Genomic DNA, 19,561 nt, shown 5'->3' on the forward strand with positions numbered 1-19,561 from the left:
AGTAGAGCATGTGTCCTTATTACATGTTGGAGAATATTCTGGGAATATGCCCAGGATATGATATAGCTAGGTCCTCAGGTAGTACTATGTCCAATTTTCTGAGGAGCAGCCAAACTGATTTCAAGAGTGGTTGAAAAGGCTTGCAGTCACACCAGCAGTGGAGGAGTGTTTTTCTTTCTCCACAACCTCACCAGAACCTACTGTCACATGAGTATTTATCTTAGCCATTTTGACTGGTGTGAGGTGAAATCTCAGAGTTGCTTTGATTTGCATTTCCCTAATAACTAAGGATGTTGAACATTTCTTTAGGTGCTTCTCAGCTATTCGAGTTTCCTCAGTTGAGAATTCTTTGTTTAGTTCCATATCCCATTTTTAATAGGGTTATTTGTTTCTCTGGAATCTAACTTCTTGAGTTCTTTGTATATATTGGATATTAGCCCTCTATTGGATCTAGGGTGGGTAAAGATCTTTTCCCAATATGTTGGTTGCTGTTTTGTCCTATTGACAGTGTCCTTTGCCTTACAGAAGCTTTGTAATTTTATAAGGTCCCCATTTGTCAATTCTTGATCTTAGAGCATAAGCTATTTATGTTCTGTTCAGGAAAATTTCCCCTGTCCTAAATGTGCTGAGTATCTTCGCTCTGTTCTTTTTTATTAGTGCTGAGTATCTGGTTTTATGTGGAGGTCCTTGATCCACTTGGAATTGAGCTTTGTACAGGAGATAAGAATGGATCAATTTGCATTCTTCTGCATGCTAACCACCAGTTGAACCAGCACCTTTTGTTGAAAAGGCTATTTTTTCCCACGTGATGGTTTTAGTTCCTTTCTTGAAGATCAAGTGACCATAGGTGTGTGGGTTCATTTCTGGATCTTCAATTCTATCCTTTGATCTACCTGCTGTCGTTGCACCAATACCCTGCAGTTTTTATCATGATTGCTCTGTAGTATACATTGAGGTCCAGGATGTTGATTCCCCTAGAAGTTCTTTTATTGCTGAAAATAGTTTTCCGTATCCTGGGTTTTTAGTTGTTCCAGATGAATTTGAGAATTACTCTTTCTAACTCTATGAAGAATTGAGTTGGGATTTTGATGGGGATTGCATTGAACCTGTAGATTGCTTTTGGCAAGGTGGCCTTTTCTTTTTTACTATATTAATTCTGCCAATCCAAAGCATGGGAGATCTTTCTCAGCCTGTTTATCCTTTGAGTATAGGATGGCAACTGATTTGTTTTAGTTAATTTTATATCTGGCCACTTTGCTGAAGTTGTAGAAGTCTGGTGGATTTTTTGGGATCACTTCAGAAAACTATTATATCATCTGCAAATAGTGATAGTTTGACTTCTTCCTTTCCACGTTGTATCACTTTGACCTTCTTTTGTTGTCTAATTACTCTAGCTAGAACTTCAAGCACTAAATTAAATAGTTAGGTAGAGGGGGGCAGTCCCTAGTCCCTGATTTTAGTGAGATTGCTTAAAGTTTCTCTGTATATAATTTGATGTTGGTTACTGGTTTGCTGTATATTGCCTTTGCTATGTTTACGTATGGGCCTTGAATTCCTGATCTTTCCAAGACTTTTAACATGAAAGGATGCTGAATTTTGTCAAATGCTTCATCAACATCTAATGAAATCATCATGTAGTTTCTTTCTTTGAGTTTATTTATGTCATAGATTACATTGATGGATTTCCATATATTAACTGTCCCTGCATCCCTGGGATGAAGCCTACTTGATCATGATGAATAATTATTTCAATGTGTTCTTGGGTTTGGTTAGCAAGAATTTTATTGAGTATTTTTGGTATCAGCATAATTGTGGCTTCATAGAACGAGTTGGGTTGTGTTCCTTTGTTTTTCTTTTGTGAAATTGTTTGAAGAGTATTGGCATTAGGTCTTCTTTGATGGTCTGATAGAATTCTACATTAAAACATCTGGTCATGGGCTTTTTTTTGCTTGGGAGACTTTGAATGACTGCTTCTATTTCTTTAGGGGTTATGGGACTGTTTAGATGGTTTATGCGATCCTGATTTAACTTTAGTATTTGGCATCTATCTAGAAAATTAGACATTTTATCCAGATTTTCCAGCTGTGGTGAGTATAGGCTTTGAATTGCCACAGTTTCTGTTCTTATGTCTCCCTTTCCTTTCTGATTTTATTAATTTGGGTAGTGCCTCTGTGCCCTCTGGTAAGTCTGGATAATGGTTTATCTATCCTTTTGATTTTCTCAAAGAACCAGCGCCTGGTTTTGTTGATTCTTTGTATAGTTCTTTTTGATTCTATTTGGTTTATTTTGGCCCTGAGTCTGATTCCTGCTGCCTATTCCTTTTGGGTGTATCTGCTTTTTTGTTTGTTTGTTTTTGTTTTAGAGATTTCAGGTGTGCTGCTAAGCTGCTAGTGTATGCTCTCTCCAGTTTCTTTTTGGAGGCACTTTATGAATTTTCTTGTTAGCACTGCTTTCATTGTGTCCCATAAATTTGCTTATGTGGTTGGTGCTTTTCACCTATTATCCTTTGTAGGGCTAGATTTCTGGGAAGATGTTGTGTAAATTTTGGCTTTTATCATGGGATATCTTGGTTTCTTCATCTATGGTAATCGAGAACTTTGCAGGGTATAGTAGCCTGGGTTGGCATTTGTGTTCTCTTAGAGTCTGTAATAGATCTTCCCAGGATCTTCTGGCTTTCATAGTTTCTGGTGAGATGTATGGTGTAATTTTGATAGCTCTGCCTTTATATGTTCCTTGACCTTTTTCTTTTCTTTTCTTTTCTTTTCTTTTTTCTTTTCTTTCTTTTCTTTTCTTTCTTTTCTTTCTTTTCTTTTCTTTTTTCTTTTCCTTTCTTTTCTTCTCTTTTTTTTTCTTTTGTTGCTGTCTCAAAAAGTTTTATTTTTACTTGGTTGAAGACTTGAGAGGCTCCAGAGAGATTACAAAGCTGCCTAGTGTCTTGAGGGATTCCTTCAGGCCGAGGTCCTGAGGCAGGCTGGTGCAGAGCAGAGAGGGGAGCCCCTTGGAAGGCACAGAGGCCTCCTAGTCATGCTTGAGAGTGAGGTGCTCAAAGAGATACTTGCACAGAGTTGCCTGGGGCATATCAGTTCGTGCTGGTTGTGGCCCGGCCACCCTGCGGAGATTGGTCAGGTGTTTGCCCATCTTCTTGATGAACTTCATTTCCTTATCCAGGAAGTGGCTTTCCAAGAAGTCACAGGGATGAGGGTCTGTGCCTACAGAACCCAGGGAATGCAGATCCAAGAGGACCTGGTTCAGGTTCTTCTCCAGGGCCAAGGCAGCTTCCATGGCCTCCTGGGTCTTTCCTCATTCATCTTGAGATGCCTTCTGCACATCTTGGAAGAGTGCATGGTCCCCTGCGGTCATTCTGCAACTTGAAGAGACACCCCGGCACCTTGGCATTTCTCCTTGGCCTATTCGTGGAAGAAGTGGCCTATGCCCTCCAGAGCCATGCTATCCAGATCAAAAAAGAATCCCAGAGAGTGGTAGGTGTAAGAGGCCCACAGGTGCAAGTTGACCAGGTGGTTGATGGCAGCTTCCACTTTGGTGGAATAATTCAGACGAATCTGAGAGGTCATGGCTGATCCAGAGTGTGGGGCAGACCATGAAGGGCTGGTCCTAGGAGCTAAAGGTGGCAAGGAGATGGTCACGGAGGCTGCTACTGGAGAGACTTGTAAGGTAGCTGAAAGCTAAAGTGGGAGTCCCCGGGTTTGTTCTGTCCAAACACTGTTGAAGCAAGACACAGATCCACGGGACCTACAGGGCCCTGCTCTCTTCTTGACCATTTTCATTTACTGCTTTTAATATTCTTTCTTTGATTAGTACATTTGGTGTTTTGATTATTATGTGACAGGAGGAATTTCTGTTCTGGTCCAATCTATTTGGAGTTCTGTAGGCTTTCTTGTATGTTCATGAGCATCTCTTTCTTTAGGTTATGGAAGCTTTCTTCTATAATTTTGTCGAAAATATTTATTGGCCCATTAAGTTGGGAATCTTCACTTTCTTCTATACCTATTTTCCTTATATTTTGTCTTCTCATTGTGTCCTGGATTTCCTGGATGTTTTAGGTAAGGAGCTTGTTGCATTTTGAATTTTCTTTGACTGTTGTGTCAGTGTTTTCTATGGTATCTTCTGCACCTGAGATTCTCTCTTTTATCTGTTGTATTCTGTTGTTGATGCTTGATTTCTTTCCTAGGTTTTCTATCTCCAGTGCTGTCTCCCTTTGTAATTTCTTTATTGTTTCCTTTCCATTTTTAGTTCCTGGATGTTTTTGTTCACTTCCATTGTAATTTTGGTTGTGTTTTCCAGTAATTCTTTAAAGGATTTTTGTGTTTCCTCTTTAATGTCTTCTACCTGTTTACATGTGTTCTCTTGTATTTCTTTAAGAGGGTTATTTATGTCCTTCTTAAAGTCCACATCACCATGAGATGTGATTTTAAATCAGAGTCTTGCTTTTCTGGTGTGTGGGATAACCAGAGCTTGCTGTTTTGGTAGAACTGGGTTCTGATGATGCCACATAGCCTTGGTTTCTGTTGCTATGTTCTTGCCCTGTCTTTCACCATCTGGTTATCTCTGGTGTTGGCTGGTCTTGCAGTCTCTGTGGCTTGTCTGTCCTGCAAGCCTTTGTCCTGGGAGACCAGTTCTCTCTGGGAGAATAGGTATGGAGAGTTGTGGTACAGGGTCAACTCTGGGGTGCAGACAAATCCAGAAGGATCCTGTCCCCAGATGATCTTTGATTCCTGGGTCCTGATGGCTCTGAGTGGGTCCCTCTTAGGCTAGAAATTTGAGGAGAAGTGGTGGTCTTACCTGTGCTTGCAGGAGTATAGGCACTTCTGGGAGATCAGCTCTCTCCTGGCCGTATTTGTGTATGTAGCTCTGTTGCCCAGGATCTGCTCTGGGCACAGAAGAAAATTGGAAGATCCCTGTCTCAGGCTTCCCCTGTGTTCCTATGTTGGGAGGATTCTGTGCAGGCTCCTCTGAGCAGAAGGGGGTGGTCCCACCTGCACTCACGGGCTTGTCTGCACTCCTGGGAGGCTACCTATCTGCCTGTGCATCTGGGTATGGAGCCCTGTGGCAGAGGATTGTTTCCAGCTGTAGACAGAAACTAGAAGTGAGGTAACTGTTTCTTACATCAAGAACTTTTGGCCTAAAAGCTACAAAAATTGAAAGCAATAAAGAAAGGTGATGCAGTAATTTTCTGCTTCATTCAGTGTGTATGTGTCTGTGTGAGTGACTTCTTTCCTTTCCTTTATACTCTCTGGTTCAAAAAGAGTTAATGAGCTCCCTGGTTGAGCACTAGTAATAAATCCTTTTTACTTAAATTCCAGATGGAATTACTTAAATTCCAGGAGTTAAATAACTTTGGTCTTAGGATAGATTATGAAAGGTAAATATTACCATAAATAAGCTACTTTTGCCTCAGCAATCACAACTTCTGCCACCATAAATTTTAACACTCCATTGCTGCCTTCCAGGCTGGGAAACCCTATAGCTGTTGGGAAAGTCACTGGCAGTAAACAATATGTAAAGGGAAGTATCATTTAGGTTTTCCAGGCCTTCTAACACTTGTAGAAAGGGAAGTGGGCAGTGTATTGATTAGGGTTCTCTAGAGTGACAAAACTTATAGAATGAATCTATGCACAAAAAAATTTGAGGATTTATTAGAATGATTCTGGGCTATGAATGGAAAGTCCAAGAATCCCATAGTTGATCAGTCTACAGGGCTAGATATTTCAGTTTGTTCTTCAGTAAACCCTGGGATCATGAACAGGTAGGCTCTAATGCCAGTGAAGGAATAGACTTGCTAGCAAGGTGAGAACAAGGAGACAGAGAGCAAAAGAAAATGGTTTTTTCTTTCATGTCTTCATATAGGCTTCACACAGAAGGTGTGTCTTTCTGTTTCAAGGCCAGATTAGAATGAATCTTCTTACTTCAAATTAAACAAAAATCTTTCACAAGTATGTCCACCACTTTAAAATTTCTAGTTAATTCCAGATGTAGAAATTTTAATTAATTCCAGATGTAGTCAAGTTAAGAACCAAGAATAGCACCAACCCCACATCTGATAGAGGGCTAATATCCAATATATACAAAGAACTCAAGAAGTTAGACCCCAGGGAACCAAATAACCCTATTAAAAGTGGGGTACAGATCTTAACAAAGAATTTTCACCTGAAGAAATTCAGATGGCCGAGAGGCACCTTAAGAAGTGCTCAACATCATTAGCCATTAGGGAAATGCAGATCAAAACAACCCTGAGATTTCACCTTACACCAGTCAGAATGGCTAAAGTCAAAAACTCAGGAGACAGTAGGTGTTGGCAAGGATGTAGAGAAAGAGGAACACTCCTCCACTGCTGGTGGGGCTGTAAGATGGTACAACCACTGTGGAAATCAGTCTGGAGGTTCCTCAGAAAACTGGACATGAGGCTTCCAGAGGACCCTGCGATACCTCTCTTGGGCATATACCCAAAGGATTCCCCAGCATGAAATAAAGACACATGCTCCATTATGTTCATAGCAGCCTTATTTATAATAGACAGAAGCTGGAAAGAACCCAGATGCCCCTCAAAGGAGGAATGGATACAGAAAATGTGGTATATTTACACAATGGAATACTACTCAGCAATTAGAAACAATGAATTCACAAAATTTTTAGGCAAATGGTTTGATCTGGAAAACATCATCCTAAGTGAGGTAACCCAATCACAAAGGAATACACATGGAATGCAATCTCTGATAAGTGGATATTAATTAGCCCAGAAGCCCTGAATACCCAAGGCACAAATTGCATAACAAATGACTCCCATGAAGAAGTATGGAGAGGGTCCTGATCCTGGAAAGGATTGATCTAGCATGGGAAGGGAATATAAGGACAGAGAAAAAGGAGGGAGGTGATTGGAGAAGGGACAGAGAGAAGAAGGTTTATGGGACATATGGGGAGGGGGGATCCGGGAAAGGGGAAATCATTTGGAATGTAAACAAAGAATATAGAAAATAAAAATATTAAAAAAAAAGAACCAAGAATAGCTATCACAGGCAGAAAAAATAGCTAAGCCACTGTTAGCATGGGCTGATGTTGCCATTGCTTTCCTAGCTGTAGATATATATGGCTGAGGAATTGTAACATGGAAGGACATTGGTTATCTCAGCTTGAAAAATTTGACGCAAAAAAGAGTGAAGAGTACTCATTCACTTGAAATGAAAATAGTTCCTCCAGAACTACTGCATAACTACAGGATAACAGAGAGCCTTGTAATATTATCAACCAACCAGGCCCTCCCAGAGCTCCCAGGGATTAAGCCAAGGATTACACATGGCTCCAGATGCATATGTAGCAGAGGATTGCCTTGTCAGACATCAGTGGGAGGAGAGGTTCTTGGTCCTATGAAAGTTCAATAGATGCCCCAGTGTAGGGGAATCGAGGATGGGGAGGTGGGAGTGGGGTGGTGCACTGGTTGATTTTGTGTGTCAACTTGACACAGGCTGGAGTTATCACAGAGAAAGGAGCTTCAGTTGGGGAAGTGCCTCCATGAGACCCAGATGTGGGGCATTTTCTCAATTAGTGATCAAGGGGATAGGGTGCCTTGTAGGTGGTACCATCTCTGGGCTGGTATTCTTGCTTTCTGTAAGAGCAGACTGAGTAAGCCAGGGGAAGCAAGCCATAAAGTATGATCCCCCCCCCCCCCTTGGCTTCTGCACCAGCTCCTGCTTCCTGACCTGCTTGAGTTCCATTTCTGACTTGGTGATGAACAGCTGTGTGGAAGTGTAAGCTGAATAAACCCTTTCCTCCCCCAACTTGCTTATTGGCCATAATGTTTGTACAGGAATAGAAACTCTGACTAAGACAAATTGGTACCAGCACAATGGGGTATTCCTGTGACAACCTGACCATGTTTTGGGGAGGACTGTGGAAGGACTTTGGAACTTTGAGCTAGAAGAGCCATTAGGATATTAAGAGCTCTGTGGAAAGTTCTGTAGGAGCTTGGAAGATAATGTTAAGAACAGTGCAGAAGATGGAGGCCTGGCTTGTGAAATTTCAGAAGGAAGATTAAAGACTCTTATCAGGGCCATGTTTTAACTGTGGTTTTGGCTAGCTGGGGCTGAAGAATCAGCTATGATTAACAAGATACAGGAACTACTAAAGCAAATCTTTGTGTTTACTGGGATTATTGATGCTGGTTAGCTGGAGCCAAGAAATTAACAGGTGATTAAGGGGAAATCATTTGCAATGTAAATAAAAAAAATAAAATCCAAAAAAAAAAAAAAAAAGCCAAGGAAGTGGTGGGGCTGTGGAGATAGGTGATCCCTAGCATGCACACACCTCCCAGTCTAGCAAAGCTCTAGGGTTAGTCAGATAATGAACCTGTGACAAAAAATAAACTGGAGAACACGTGATGAAGACTCACTCTGAATCTCACGGATGCATGGATGCACATGCCTGCTGCCATCACCACACAAAAGTAAGCTTAAAAGGTCCATAACAGCTTTTTGCTGGTAATAGAACATGTTTTCAGAAATAAAGGCAAGACATTGGTTTAACCTTTAAAAAAAAAAAAAGAAGAGACCAGCAGGGGAGCCTTCCAGTCTCCACCTCTGGATCAGGAGCAGCCTGGGCCACATGCCCCATCCCCAAGCAGTACAGAGGGCCAGCAGTGCATCCGGAGGCTGGCTGCAGTGAGGTGGCTTGCACTGGTGAGTCCGTCTGACCTGGCAGAGTGGAGTATCCAGTCTGGAGGCCTCTGGTGGGAGCCTTCTGGTCGCCACCTCTGGATCTGGAGGAGCCTGGGCCATGCGCACCATCCCCAAGCAGTGCAGAGGGCCAGCGGTGCATCTGGAGGCCAGCTACAGGGAGGCAGCTTGCACTGTTGAGTCTGGCAGAGCAGAGGATCCAGTCTGGAGGCCTCTGGCAGGAGCCTTCTGGTCTCCACCTCTGGGTCAGGAGCAGCCTGGGCCATGTGCCCGTCCCCAAGCAGTGCAGAGGGCCAGCGGTGCATCCAGAGGCCAGCTGCAGGGAGGCAGCTTGCACTGGTGAGTCCTGCATTGGCAACAAGACCAACTAACACCAGTGAGATCTAGATGGCAAAAAGCAAACATAGGAACATTACTAACAGAAATCAAGGCAATATGGCAGCATCTGAACCCAATTCTTCGTTAACAGCAAGTCCTGAATACCCCAACACACCACAAAAACAAGATTTGGATTTAAAATCACTGGTCATGATCCTGTTACAAGAACACATGAAGGACATAAATAAATCTCTTAAAGAAATTTAGGAGGAAAATGATCAAAAGCTAGAAGCCCTTACAAGGGAAAGACAAAAATCAGCCAATAAGGAGGAAATGCAAAAATCACTTAAAGAAATACAGGAGAACTTTGATCAACAGGCAGAAGTCATGAAAGAGGAAACACAAAAATCTCTTAAAGAATTACAGGAAAACACAAACAAGCAAGTGAAGGAACTGAGCAAAAACATCCAGGATGTAAAAATAGAAGTAGAAACAACTAAGAAATCACAAAAGGAGACAAAATTTACAACTTAAAGGGCCAGCAAATATCTTCAATAAAATTATGGAAAAAAACTTCCCTAATCTAAAGAGAGAGAGATGCCCATGAATATACAAGAAGCCTATATAACTCCAAACAGACTGGGCCAGAACAGAAATACATCCCGTCACATAATAATCAAAACCCCAAATGTTTGATTAAAGAAAGACTATTAAAGGCAGTAAGAGAAAGAGGCCAAGTAACATATAAAGGAAGACCTATCAGAATCACACCAGACTTCTCACCAGAGACCATGAAAGCTAGAAGATCGAATACAGACTCTAAGAGAACACAAATGCCAGCCAAAACTACAATACCCAGCAAAACTCTCAATCACCATAGATGGAGAAACTAAGATATTCCATGACAAATCCAAGTTTACCCAATATCTTACCACAAACCCAGCGCTACAAAGGATAATAGGAGGAAAGCACCAATACAAGGAGGGAAACTTTACCCTGGAAAATGTAAGATAGTAACTTTCTTTCATCAAACCCAAAAGAAGATAACCAATCAAATATAAAAGATAACATCAAAAATGACAGGAAGTAATAATCACTATTCCTTAATATCTCTTAATATCAATGGACTCAATTCCACAATAAAAAGACATAGACTAACAGACTGGATATATAAACAGGATCCTACATTTTGCTGCATACAGGAAACACACTTCAGTGTCAAAGACAAATACTACCTTAGAGTAAAAGGCTGGAAGACAATTTCACAAGCAAATGGTCTCAGGAAACAATCCGGAGTAGCCATTCTAATATCAGATAAAATTGACTTTCAACCTAAAGTCATCAAAAGAGACACTGTGGGATACTTCTTGCTGGTCAAAGGAAAATCATACCAAGAAGAACTCTCAATCCTGAACATCTATGCTCCAAATGCAAAAGCACCTTCATTCATAATAGAAACTTTACTAAAGCTCAAAGCACACATTGCACCTAACACAATAATTGTGGGTGCCTTCAACACTGCACTTTCCTCAAAGGACTGATCAGGAAAACAGAAACTAAACAGGGACACAGTGAAACTAATTGAAGCTTTGGACCAATTAGATTTAACATATATATATATATATATGTGTGTGTGTGTGTGTGTGTTAAATCTTTAACATATATATATATATATATATGTTATATATATATATATATATAACATTTCACCCTAAAGCAAAAGAATATACCCTTTTCTCAGCACCTCATGGTACCTTCTCCCAAATCAACCATATAATTAGTCACAAGACAGACCTCAACAAATATAAGAAGATCGAACTAATCCCATGCCTCCTATCAGATCACTTTGGAGTAAAAGTGGTCTTCAATACCACCACCACCACCACCACCAACAACAACAACAAAAAACCAGAAAGCCCACATACACATGGAAACTGAATAATACTCTACTTAATGATTCCTTGGTCAAGGAAGAAATAAAGAAAGAAATCAAAGACTTTTTAGAATTTAATGAAAATGAAGACACAACATACCCAAATCTATGGGACACAATGAAAGCAGTGCTAAGAGAAAAACTCATAGCCCTGAGTGCCTCCAAAAAGAAAATGGAGAGAGCATACACTAGCGGCTTAATGACACACCTGAAAGCCCTGGAGCAAAAAGAAGCAAAATCACCCAGGAGGAGTAGAAGGCAGGAAATCATCAAACTCAGGGCTGAAATCGATCAAGTAGAAATTAAGAGAACCATACAAAGAATCAACAAAACCAGGAGCTGGTTCTTTGAGAAAATCAACAAGATAGATAAACCCTTAGCCAGACTAACCAAAGGCACAGAGTATCCAGATTAACAAAATTAGAAATGAAAAGGGACATATAACAACAGAAACTGAGGAAATTAAAAAAATCATCAGATCCTACTACCAAAGCCTATACTCAACACAACTGGAGAATCTGGAGGAAATGGACAATTTCCTAGACAGATACCAAACACCAAAATTAAATCACTATCAAATAGATCATCTAAATAGTCCCATAGCCCCTAAAGAAATAAAAGGGGTCATAGAAAGTCTCCCAACCAAAAAAAGCACGGAACCAGATGGCTTCAGTGCAGAATTCTATCAGACCTTCATAGAAGACCTAACACCAATATTCTTAAAACTGTTCCACAAAATAGAAACAGAAGGAACACTACCCAACTCATTCTACAAAGCCACAATTACACTGATACCAAAACCACACAAAGATCCCACAAAGAAAGGGAACTTCAGGCCAATTTCCCTTATGAATATTGATGCAAAAATACTCAATAAAATTCTTGCCAACCAAATCCAAGAACACAGCAAAACGATCATCCACCACGATCAAGTGGGCTTCATCCCAGGGATACAGGGATGGTTCAATATATGGAAATCCATCAATGCAATCCACTACATAAACAAACTCAAAGAAAAAACCATATGATCATTTCATTAGATGCTGAAAAAGCATTTGACAAAATTCAGCATCCTTTCATGCTAAAAGTCTTGGAAAGAACAGGAATTCAAGGTCCATACCTAAATATAGTTAAAGCAATATACAGCTAGCCGGTAGCCAATATCAAACTAAATGGAGAGAAACCTAAAGCAATCCCACTAAAATCAAGGACTACACAAGGCTTCCCTCTCTCTCCATATCTTTTCAATATAGTACTTGAAGTTCTAGCTAGAGCAATTAGACAACATAAGGAGGTCAAAGGGATACAAATTGGAAAGGAAGAAGTAAAATTATCACTATTTGCAGATGACATGATAGTATACTTAAGTGACCCAAAAAATCCACCAGAGAATTCCTACAGCTGATAAACAACTTCAGCAAAGTGGCAGGTTATAAAATCAACTCAAGCAAATCAGTTGCCTTCCTATACTCAAAGGATAAGCAAGCTGAGAAAGAAGTTAGGGAAATGACACCCTTCATAATAGCCACAAACAATATAAAGTATCTTGGTGTGACTTTAACCAACCAAGTGAAAGATCTATACAACAAGAATTTCAGGTCCCTGAAGAAAGAAATCAAAGAAGACCTCAGAAAATGGAAAAATCCTCCATGCTCATGGATTGGCAGGATTAATATGTTAAAATGGCCATCTTGCCAAAAGCAATATACAGATTCAATGCAATCCCTATCAAAATCCCAACTCAGTTCTTCACAGAGTTAGAAAAATCAATTCTCAAATTTATCTGGAGTAACAAAAAACCCAGGATAGCTAAAACTATTCTCAACAGTAAAAGAACTTCTAGGGGAATTAGTATCCCAAACCTCAAGCAATACTACAGAGCAATAGTATTAAAAACTGCATGGTATTGGCACAGGGACAGGCAAGTGGACCAATGGAATAGAATTGAAGACCCAGAAATGAATCCACACACCTATGGTCACTTCATCTTCGACAAAGGAGCAGAAAACATCCAGTGGAAAAAAGATAGTCTTTTCAACAAATGGTGCTAGTTCAACTGGAGGCCAGCATGCAGGAGAATGTGAATTGATCCATTCTTATCTCCTTGTACTAAGCTCAACTCCAAGTGGATCAAGGACCTCCACATTAAAACCAGACACACTGAAACTAATAGAAAAGAAACTGGGGAAAACTCTTGAGAACATGGGCACAGAGGAAAAGTTCCTGAACAGAACACCAATAGCTTATGCTCTAACATCAAGAATTGACAAATGGAATCTCATAAAACTACAAAGTTTCTGTAAGGCAAAGGACACTGTCAAAAGGACAAAATGGCAACCAACAAATTGGGAAAAGATCTTCACCAACCCTACATCCAATAGAGGGCTAATATCCAATATATACATAGTACTCAAGAAATCATACCCCAGGGAACCAAATAACCCTATTAAAAATGGGGTACAGATCTAAACAAAGAATTTTCATCTGAAGAAATTCAGATGGCCAAGAAGCACCTTAAGAAATGTTCAACATCATTAGTCATTAGGGAAATGGAAATTAAAACAACCCTGAGATTTCACCTCACACCAATCAGAATGGCTAAGGTTAAAAACTCAGGAGACAGCAGGTTTTGGTGAGGATGTGGAGATAGAGGAACACTCCTTCACTGCTGGTGGGATTGTAAGATGATACAACCACTATGGAAATCAGTCTGGTGGTTCCTAAGAAAACTGGACATAACACCCTGTTATACCTCTCCTGGGTATATACCCAGAGGATTCCTCAGCATGCAATAAGGACACATGCTCCACTATGTTCATAGCAGCCTTATTTATAATTACCAGAAGCTGGAAAGAACCTAGATAGCCCTCAATGGAGGAATGGATACAGAAAATGTGGTATATATATTCAAAATGGAGTACTATTCAGCCACTAAAAACAATGAATTCATGAAATTTTTAGGCTAATGGTTGGAACTGGAAAATATCAACCTAAGCGAGGGAATACAATCACAAAAGAATACACATGGAATGCAATCATTGATAAGTGGATATTAATTCGCCCTGAAGCTCTGAATACTGAAGATACAATTAGCATATCAAATGATTCCCATGAAGAAGGAAGAAGAGGGCCCTAATACTGGAAAGGCTTTATCCAGCATTGTAGGGGAGTACCAGGACTGAGAAAATGGAGGGGGAAAGATAGGAGAATGGATGGAGAGAAGAGGACTTATGGGACATATTGCGGCGGGGGGGGGGGGGGACTGGGAAAGGGGAAAGCTTTTGGAATGTAAACAAAGAATATAGAAAATAAAAAATAGATGAAAGTGTTAAAAAAGAGAGGGCTAGGAAATAAAAGATATATATAGAGAGAGATGGTAAAAAAAGAAAAGAAAAAAGAGACCAGCATCACTGAGGTGAAATCTTCTGTTAAGTGTTTTCTGAGAGCATAGAGGCTGTGTTCCAGAGATAGCCACGGTTGTATTTTGTGCTGTGGCTGGACTTGGTACTGTGTAAGAGTCACCCAGGTGGTACTGGCTTTGAAGGCATGATGGGGGCATGAAGAGCAGCTGAGCCTCGGCACTATGAGAGGCCACGGAAGACCATTGGTGAAGGTTCAGCCTCAGTTGCAATTGATGGCCCAGGACTGAAGGGGTCATGCATAGGAGTTGAGGCTTGACATTATGAAAAGAACCTATGAAATGCTATTGGTGAAGCCTAGTTACATTGGAAGACAGCAGTGTTTTGGAGTTGCCAGTGTCATTCAATGACCACCAAGAACAGCAGCAGCAGTGGAGTACAGGTGGCTGGACTTTAGAAGACAAGGTGTGTACTACAAAGAGCAAAGCTGGAGAAGTGACCCAAAGCCTTGGAGGAGCCCTGAAAATCATGAATTGGAACCATTGTAATTTGAGTTTTGCTTTTGATTGTGACTGTGCTTTGCTTTTTTTCCCTCCTGAAGGAAAAAAGTATTTTAGTGGAGCCCACTGTTAAGAGACTTTGATTTTTTTAAAAAAGACTTTGAATTTTAAAAGATATTGGATATTTTAAAGGGATTGGACTTTTAATATGTAAAGACTGTGAGACTTTTAAAGTTATTTAGATCTTGGGGATGAATAAGAAAGTAAGGGTTGAGGCTTAATAGTGATGTGTTTGTGAGTCAAGTTGACAGGGCATCAGTTGTACTGGCTGGTTTTGTGTGTCAACTTGACACAGATTGGATTATCACAGAGAAAGAAGCTTCTGTTGGTTAAATGCCTCCATCCAGTTGCGGGGCATTTTCTCAATTAGTGATCAAGGGGGTAGGGCCCCTTGTGGGTGATACCATCTCTGGGCTGGTATTCTTGGGTTCTATAAGAGAGCAGGCTGAGTAAGCCAGGGGAAGCAAGACAGAAAATATCATCTCCCCATGACTTCTGCACCAGCTCCTGCTTCCTGACCTGCTTGAGTTCCAGTCCTGACTTCCTTTGGTGATGAACAGCAATGTGGAAGTGTAAGCTGAATAAACCCTTTCCTCCCCAACTTGCTTCTTGGTTATAATGGTTGTACAGGAATAGAAACTCTGACTAAGACAGGTGGGTAGAGGAACATTTGCTTATCCCCTGGCTTGGTAGAAGCAATTTGTATAGTATTTATTACATTAAAAAAAATCTTTGCAAGGGGTTACTACCTGCCTTAATGGTTTATGTTCCCAAATGAAAGACACACATGGCCTTTACATTTTAATATGCCTTAGGCAACACAATAGCTGGGCAACTGCCTCTAACTGCCTCTAGCTGCCTCTAACTGTTGTTAGAATCTGCCTCCCACTGATAACTCTGATTTACTACTTAGTAATTTTTATGTTCCATCTTGGCTGCTTGACCTAGTTGAGCAGCCCTATGGGCCTTGGTCTCTTGGTCCCTTTATATGACAGTTGTGCTTCTCTCTCCTGTATGTTATTCTTCCATCGCTGTTCCTCTTTCCTCTCCTGCACTTCTCCTAAGGCATGGCCACTCTCTCCTTTCTGCTTCACCGGAGATCACAAGCCCAGGAAACAAAAACTCCACCTAAATTTCTCCTCCCCATCTATTGGCTGTGGGCATCTTTATTTACCAATCAGAATTAACTGGGGGCACATTTCTTTCTTTCTTTCTTTCTTTCTTTCTTTCTTTCTTTCTTTCTTTCTTTCTTTCTTTCTTTCTTTCTTTCTTTTTTTAATTCGGTATATTTTTTATTTACATTTCAAATGATTTCCCCTTTCCTAGCCCCCCACTCCCAAAAAGTCCCGTAGGTTAATATCCACTTATTAGTGAGTGCATATCATGATTCATCTTTTGAGACTGGGTTACCTCACTTAGTATGATGTTCTCTAGGTCCATCCATTTGCCTAAGAATTTCATGAATTCATTGTTTCTAATGGCTGAATAGTACTCCATTGTGTAGATATACCACATTTTTTGCATCTACTCTTCTGTTGAGGGATACCTGAGTTCTTTCCAGCATCTGGCAATTATAAATAGGGCTGCTATGAACATAGTAGAGCATGTATGCTTATTACATGGTGGGGAATCCTCTGGGTATATGCCCAGGAGTGGTATAGCAGGATCTTCTGGAAGTGAGGTGCCCAGTTTTCGGAGGAACCGCCAGACTGATTTCCAGAGTGGGTGTACCAATTTGCAACCCCACCAGCAGTGGAGGAGTGCTCCCCAAAAGAAATTCTGGGGGAATCAGTATCCCTGACCTCAAGCAATACTACAGAGCAACTGCATGGTATTGGTACAGTGACAGGCAGGAGGATCAATGGAACAGGATTGAAGATCCAGAAATGAACCCACACACCTATGGTCACTTGATCCTCGACAAAGAGGCTGAAAACATCCAATGGAAAAAAGATAGCCTTTTCAACAAATGGTGCTGGTTCAACTGGAGGTCAGCATGCAGAAGAATGCGAATTGATCCATCCTTGTCTCCTTGTACTAAGCTCAAATCCAAATGGATCAAGGACCTCCACATAAAGCCAGACACTCTGAAGTTAATAGAAAAGAAACTGGGGAAGACCCTTGAGGACATCGGTACAGGGAGAAAGTTTCTGAACAGAACACCAATAGCGTATGCTCTAAGAGCAAGAATTGACAAATGGGACCTCATAAAATTACAAAGTTTCTGTAAGGCAAAGGACACCATCAAGAGGACAAATCGGCAACCAACAAATTGGGAAAAGATCTTCACCAATCCTACCTCAGATAGAGGGCTAATATCCAATATATATAAAGAACTCAAGAAGTTAGACTCCAGAAAACCAAACAACCCTATTAAAAAATGGGGTACAGAGTTAAACAAAGAATTCTCACCTGAAGAACATCGGATGGCGGAGAAGCATCTTAAAAAATGCTCAACTTCATTGGTCAATAGGGAAATGCAAATCAAAACAACCCTGAGATTTCACCTTACACCAGCCAGAATGGCTAAGATTAAAAATTCAGGAGATAGCAGGTGTTGGAGAGGGTGCAGAGAAAGAAGAACACTCCTCTATCTTTTTTTTTTATTTGTTTTTTTTTAATTCGATATATTTTTTATTTACATTTCAAATGATTTCCCCTTTTCTAGCCCCCCACTCCCCAAAAGTCCCGTAAGCCCCCTTCTCTCCCCCTGTCTTCCCACCCACCCCTTCCCACTTCCCCGTTCTGGTTTGCCGAATACTGCTTCACTGAGTCTTTCCAGAACAAGGGGCCACTCTTCCTTTCTTCTTGTACCTCATTTGATGTGTAGATTATGTTTTGGGTAATCCAGTTTTCTAGGTTAATATCCACTTATTAGTGAGTGAATACCATGATTCACCTTTTGAGTCAGGGTTACCTCACTTAGTATGATGTTCTCTAGGTCCATCCATTTGCCTAAGAATTTCATGAATTCATTGTTTCTAATGGCTGAATAGTACTCCATTGTGTAGATATACCACATTTTTTGCATCCTCTCTTCTGTTGAGGGATACCTGGGTTCTTTCCAGCATCTGGCAATTATAAATAGGGCTGCTATGAACATAGTAGAGCATGTATCCTTATTACATGGTGGGGAATCCTCTGGGTATATGCCCAGGAGTGGTATAGCAGGATCTTCTGGAAGTGAGGTGCCCAGTTTTCAGAGGAACCGCCAGACTGATTTCCAGAGTGGTTGTACCAATTTGCAACCCCACCAGCAGTGGAGGAGTGTTCCTCTTTCTCCACACCCTCTCCAACTCCTGCTGTCTCCTGAATTTTTAATCTTAGCCATTCTGACTGGTGTAAGATGAAATCTCAGGGTTGTTTTGATTTGCATTTCCCTAATGACTAATGAAGTTGAGCATTTTTTAAGATGCTTCTCCGCCATCCAAAGTTCTTCAGGTGAGAATTCTTTGTTTAACCCTGTACCCCATTTTTAATAGGGTACATTAACCATTTGTTTGGTTTTCTGGAGTCTAACTTCTTGAGTTCTTTATATATATTGGATATTAGCCCTCTATCTGATGTAGGATTGGTGAAGATCTTTTCCCATTTTGTTGGTTGCCGATTTGTCCTCTTGATGGTGTCCTTTGCCTTACAGAAACTTTGTAATTTTATGAGGTCCCATTTGTCAATTCTTGCTCTTAGAGCATACGCTATTGGTGTTCTGTTCAGAAACTTTCTCCCTGTACCGATGTCCTCAAGGGTCTTCCCCAGTTTCTTTTCTATTAACTTCAGAGTGTCTGGCTTTATGTGGAGGTCCTTGATCCATTTGGATTTGAGCTTAGTACAAGGAGACAAGGATGGATCAATTCGCATTCTTCTGCTTGCTGACCTCCAGTTGAACCAGCACCATTTGTTGAAAAGGCTATCTTTTTTCCATTGGATGTTTTCAGCCTCTTTGTCGAGGATCAAGTGACCATAGGTGTGTGGGTTCATTTCTGGATCTTCAATCCTGTTCCATTGATCCTCCTGCCTGTCACTGTACCAATACCATGCAGTTTTTAACACTATTGCTCTGTAGTATTGCTTGACGTCAGGGATACTGATTCTGGGGGCACATTTCTAGAAGCTATGTGCAGACCCTCTAGTGCAAACAATTTTGGGGAACCCAATTAGCATCAGAATACAAGCAGGTATAAACAGGCAAGACAGAAGTATTGGTGAACAAAGTACAGACAGTTTTACTAAATAGAAATGCACTTATATACAAGTACAAAAAACACATGACAGTAAAAGTATGGGACAAAAAGGACTGGGAATGTAGATCTGTAATGGAGTATTTGCAGAGCATACACAGACTCTGAGTTTGATCCTCAGCATACCCTCCTCTTCCCCAATAAGATTAAAGAGCTTATTCTCAGTTGGCTGAAGAGGTGACTCAGTGATCATGAGTACTGCTATTTTTACACATGACTTGGTTTCAGGGTCTCAGCACTCACAGACATCAGCTCATAATCACCAGTAACTGCAGCTCCAGGAAATCCAAAGCCCTCTTCCTGCTTTAGTGGGCACTTACATTCATTTATTTTGGGGAGTATTATATATAATCTTTTTCTTGAGAAATTAATTATATGTATCCACAATTGCTTACTCTGAAGACCATTATGAAACTAACATTAAATTTAATCCAGCTGATATTTTGTTTTATAGTTATCTTATTGCTTA

At 40.6% G+C, this 19,561-nt stretch overlaps 1 protein-coding gene and 1 pseudogene across 2 annotated transcripts in view; one reads left to right on the forward strand and one right to left on the reverse strand.

The window, feature by feature from the left end:
• Fgf14 (fibroblast growth factor 14) overlaps nucleotides 1-19,561 on the forward strand; it is a 755,593-nt gene that overhangs the window by 160,314 nt on the left and 575,718 nt on the right. The window lies entirely within an intron of this gene.
• Nucleotides 3,019-3,572, reverse strand: LOC127691224 (ferritin light chain 1-like; annotated as a pseudogene).

This window comes from Apodemus sylvaticus, chromosome 8 (genome assembly GCF_947179515.1).
Source record: "Apodemus sylvaticus chromosome 8, mApoSyl1.1, whole genome shotgun sequence".
Taxonomy (NCBI): Eukaryota; Metazoa; Chordata; class Mammalia; order Rodentia; family Muridae; genus Apodemus; species Apodemus sylvaticus.